Here is a 5,895-nt window from a genome sequence, read left to right as displayed (position 1 = left end):
AATAACACATGAAAAGCTTAAATATACAAATATCCAATTCAACAGTGAAAACAAGTTAAGTTTTAGTCACGGAGTAGAGAGAAGAAAGCAGGCAATACTGAAAAAGTCACTAATTTGGTCTTGTGAGTAATAAGAGTTCAAAATTGTTCCACTAGTTCGAAAAATCTATTTAGGGGTCACGTGGGTGGCTCAGTTGGTTGAGTGTCTGATTCTTGATTTCAGCTTGGGTCATGATCCTAGGGTGGTGGGCATGAAGCCTGCTTGAGCTTCTCTCTCTCTCTATCTCTCTGTCTCTCTCTCTGTCCCATCCCCCCTCAAAATAAATAAATAAAAAGGAAAGGAAAGGAAAGGGAAATATATTTAGACCAAAGGGATCTATAAACCCATACATGCCTTCTCTGCTATTATGAGAAGTTAACTCATGAGAAAAGAAGACAGGAGAGAAAAGCATTTGAATTGACTGACTGTTATTTACAAAACTTCCTAAATGCCTATTCTTATCATATGTTTTCATTACACAAGTTTGAATTCACAACGACTAAAATAGGACTGACATCTTATGAGTCAAATGGGACAGGAAATGCACACTTTTTTAAATATGCGAGCTGTTGGACTAACAATACTTATTCTTCTATAAAAATAGGTAAGTAAAGTTAAGGTTGCCGATGTTATTTTGCAATAAATTCGTCCCACATTCATTGTGGTAAACGTCACAAAAGAACATGAAGTATAGCAGTGAAACCAAGGACTTTAGAAAGACCAGCTATTAACAATGCAGTGAAGAAACACATGAAAAAACAGACTCATGGACCTAAGAACAATATGGAAGAAGAGAAGGAACATCAACAGAAAGGTTAATGGTAGTCTCAGAAAAGTTCTTTGGTCCTCAACACCTTTCTGTATTCTCCTTTCTCTTTTTCATTTCATCATTCATTTTCTTTCCTGGAATTACATCAGTTTTTAGAGCAGAATGGCGAATTATCTGGTCCAACTTCTTAATTTTCTGGATGCAGATGTGGAAGCTCATTGAGATAAAGTGATGAACGTGGGGCTGCCATCAGCTGGAGCCAGAGTCAGTCTCTGAGTTGTGGCTACTGATCCAGAGTCCATTCAACAGGACAACACTGCCCTACTTCACAAAATCAAGTCCTACAACAGACTTGAGAGGTGAAATGACTTCCTTTTGGAACACTCACCAGCACTGGGTCGCTTACATGGCAGAAGGAAATCTTGAAATTCTTAAGTCTTTTACCCCTACCTCTTTTGTTCTTGGAGAATGACCCTTTTCCTCCTGCCTTTCTCATGAATCAGATTCAAGTAGACCAGGACATAATATTCAGGGTTCTGTGTGAGTCTTCTACGGCTCTAGATAAAAGAAAGAACAAGATATTAACTTCAAACATGTATAATTTCTATACATAGTGGTATATATTTCTATAAATAACAAAAGGGTCACTAAACACAGAATACTCCTGTGCATATTTAATTGGCAAAGATAAGGACATTTCTTGATCCATTGTGACACAAGGACACTGTGACTCTTTAAAAGGACATAGGTAGGGACTCCTGGGAGGCTCAGTCGGTTAAGTGACTGACTTTGGCTCAGGTCATGATCTTACAGTTCATGCATTTGAGCCTCGTATCGGTCTCTCTGCTGTCAAAATAGAGCCAGCTTCAGATCCTCTGTCCATCTCTCTCTCCATGCCCTTCCCCCACTGTCTCAAAAATAAACATTAAAAAAAATGTAATTGCTTAAAAATAAAAGGACAGGTAATTCTAGGAAAAAATGTTCTGCAGAATCACTTAAGACTACAAGTGAAAAAAACATTAAAGAATTCCAAATGATCTGGGGCACCTGGGTGGCTCGGTCGGTTAGGCGTCTGACTTCAGCTCAGGTCATGATCTCTCAGTTCGTGAGTTCGAGCCCTGTGTTGGGCTCTGTGCTGACAGCTCAGAGCCTGGGGCCTGCTTCAGACTCTTGGTCTCCCTCTCTCTCTGCCCTCCCCCACTCAAGCTCTCTCTCTCTTTCTCTCTCTCTCTCTCAAAAATAAATAAACATAGAAAAAAACCCTTTTTTTTTAAAGAATTTCAAATGATCTATGTGTATTTTATTTATAAGACCTTGAGCTTTGCTTCCTGTGGATATTAACTTGCTAGACATTGGGTGGCATTCATGTGTCACAAAGAAGACACATGGAGGGCCTTTCAAGGGCTATCAGATTTCTAGCACATAAACTGAAAGGATGTGGGCCTCACCTCAAGGTGTGTAGTTAGTGAAGTAAAAGGCCTAGGATTTTATCTTGGTGCCACCTCTCATTCTCTATGTAAATCGTAAGTAACTCTTCACCAGAAACTGCAATGTTTTAAACTTGCCAATACGCCCAGTATCCACTATCTGTGGTAAAAGACGTAAAGCAGCTCAGGCAAGAATGCCCGGGCTTAAGATTCTGTTAGCTAATGACTCTGTAATCAGATCATGCCCTGCCATTTTTTGATACGATGGATGGCATCTGCACCCATTGGAGTGTAAACTTTTGTAGAAAAATCAGTTGGAAGGCAAGATTTCTCCCGGCAGTATTGACCTAAGCAGTTCAGTAAAGGTTGCTTAACACTTCTCTCATAAAAAGTGCCACATCTCTTCTGCTTGGAGCTCTGAGGAAACTGGAGTAGGGGTAAGGAGCACCCCCGCCCCCACAACCACTCTGCATTAGGGAGACATAGGTACAATTATTACACAAAGCAAAGATTTGCATTTGTTTTTGGAAACAAATATTTTTTGTACTGCCCTTACAACTAATCACTATTTCACCATCAAAATTATTGAGCACTTCTGGTATTTGATATAGTACTAAGCGTAAAATAAGAGAAAGCGACATGATTCCACTGAGGACACAGTGTTTCATTAACACCTCCATTGTTATCAATGGAAAGACAGCCTATTTAAAGGTCAGGTTATTATGAAGTGAAGTGAAAGAATTCAAGGTAATTATACAGATAATGTTGGTGAAGGAAAAACCACTTTGTTACAAAATAGCTGGATGATTTGAAGAAAAAGTGAAGTTTGGAATAGGCATTTCCTACGGTTGTGTAAATTTTTTACTGTTTTCCACTTATACTTTGACTCAATCAAACAAAAGAAAACTGCTACTCAAACATTTCAAAAAGTGAGATGATTATCTGTTCAGATCTGCCCCCACGTGAGGTTTTTGTTACTGAGAAGCATGTAATCATTGGTGGGTTGACTAACGAGAAATAAGAGGTTATTTTCAATCCCAAATTTAACTTCATTGTAGTATATGTGGAAGGGAAAAAATTATGACCTCAATTGGGTTTTAATAGAATATTATAGAATAGGGGAAATTTTCCCTAGGAAATTTTATTTTTTTTCACTTTCTATTTCAGTAATAAAGCACTACATTCATGAAAGAAAATAAAAGGGATTTTTTTTTTTTTTGAAAACCTATCAGTCTATTATTATCTGATTGTTGTAGTCTCATGGGAAGTAATTGTGATCTGATCCTATCAGGAATGGAACAAAGAGAAACTGCCTCTAACTCACCATACCTTCAGAGGACACCTTTCCTGGTGAAAAGAACAATATTCTCTCTGGCGTTAAACAGGATCACAAGAAAAATAGATCCTAATTTGTACAAAAATAACATCATCATTACAGATTACCCCTCTATCCTGAAACTGTAAGTTTGCTGTGCTTTTGTGAGCAAGGAATAAGTGATTTTGGTCTAAAATACGCTTTTTTGTTGCGTGTGTTATGGACCTAACAAAGAGTCAAACCTTACTTAACTAGATTTGTCTTACCACCCAGCAGCTTCTCAGAGATGATTTATTTGCCCACATTCAACTAGTACAAGAATTAATTCATCCTTTCTCTCCTCTTTCTTTCTCCATGAACTATGAACACACACACACACACACACACACACACACACACACATTTAGTTCCCCCTCTTCACTTCCTTATTTCTGAACAGTTGCCATTTTTTCCAGTAACCGGGTCCAGAAATTTGGTGTCATTTTTGACTGATCATCATGTTCCCCTGCCCATCCAAAAGTTTTATGTTTTCAAATGATGGGAAGCAGAAGAGAAAAGGAAAACCCAAAGCAAGGGTAGGAAAAAAGTAGGAAGCAAATGTAGCAGGACTGTTCACTTTCATCACAAATTGATAATCAAAATTTGTTACTTAAAGAAATTTTAAACGTCAGTATCTCCGATGGTTTTCATCCCTTTCTGCTAACTTTTTGTATAACTTAAGTTTTGGTCCTGAGTGTTTAAGTCTCCAGCATAACAAACACTTGGTTTTACTAGCTATTTCAGTGTATGGGACCTATTAACATTTTTGAAACCCACAAAACAATTCAGCCACCCAAAATATGTCACTTCGCATTCAGTGTAATTAACTGAGTTGGCCATATGTCATGAAGATATCATCAGTAAATAGCAATTCTAGTGCTTACAAGATCCTAGAGAGGTGCAAGTGCTTATTTCATAAATGAGAAAAGCCTGGGTACAAAGATAAGCTGACTCCCTTTGCTTCAGGAATTGGAAAAGGCCTTGAACAATTCTTTTTCCCAGAAAACCTAAGACTTAATGAACAAAGGACAATTATTCTTCAAATGCCCCATTCTAGTGGAATTTACCTTGGGCTTGAATAGATTGCATTATAAGATTCTTGTCCAACAGGGACTTTTTAAAACAAATTTGAACACTTCATACTTTTTTTCTTCGTACTTTCCAAAAGAATACAGCAGTAACAGCAAGCTAAGACTAAAATAAATGCAACCCAATAGTGCCTTTCAAGTCAGAACTCCAGGGTATCACAGCTGGAAGAACATTCTGGCAGAGGTCAGGAGACCAAGGCCACAGTTCTCGTCCTAAACCTGTTGTTAACTAGCTGTGTGACCTTAGGAAAAAAGTCAATTTTCCTCTCTGGCTTCAGTTCCTAACTGGAAAAACGAAACGTTTGGATAGAGTCAAACAGCCTTCTGCCTTTGACATTCTGCGGAGCACTAATGAATTCTATGGGCTTATGTTTATATGCAATAAAATTATCTAATATGTAATCCCCTCTCCCCACAGAACACATTCTTTTGACTACTTTTGCAAAGGGGTCACTGGCACTGAAGATTTGTTGTTTTTTTATAAAATGACATTAATCTGGTGTTTATATAAGGTTTATGCAAAATTAAGTGTTTGAAAAACCTAGCACATGATAGCTCATGAGACATAAAATAAAAAGGGGGAAAAGTAGCGCTTAAGTGAAGTTTTTAATAGAAATTTAAAATAACACTCTAAACCAACATTTTCTTCCTTCCCTTACAGTTATCTGAGATGGTGAAAACTCCCATATCAGCCTTTCACCCTTGGAAATCCCCATCAACATGCCATAAACTGCAGCTTTGCATTAACTTTAATAAATTATGCACTGTCTTCAGAAAACAAAAAAATTTAATTCTCTTTCCAGCTGACTCCTCTTGTTTTACAGCGTCTCATTTTATAATATCTCACAATGCTTTAGACTCAGCATTTATGAGGTACTGAAATTACAATAAGAAAAGGAGAATTGAAAACATCACTTTCAAAATCTATCCTTCCACCCAGCCAGCCAGCCATCCACCCATCCATTCATCCACTGATTCATTCACTATTTTAATGATCATCTATTGAGCACCTAATAATATACATAAGATGTTGTGATAGATGTTGTAGGGGACAGAGAGAAAATGTGCAGTCTATAAAGACAGAATGACATAATGTAGTTAGAAGGTTGCCTATATGTTGCTTATAGTGTTTGAGACATAGTAAAAGTATAACAGAGAAAATACTATTTAATTAGTGAGTATATTGGATAATTTCAGAGTCTGTTACATGGAGTAGCT

This window comes from Panthera uncia, chromosome C2 (genome assembly GCF_023721935.1).
Source record: "Panthera uncia isolate 11264 chromosome C2, Puncia_PCG_1.0, whole genome shotgun sequence".
Lineage (NCBI taxonomy): Eukaryota > Metazoa > Chordata > Mammalia > Carnivora > Felidae > Panthera > Panthera uncia.
Note: the sequence above shows the minus strand (reverse complement) of the source record.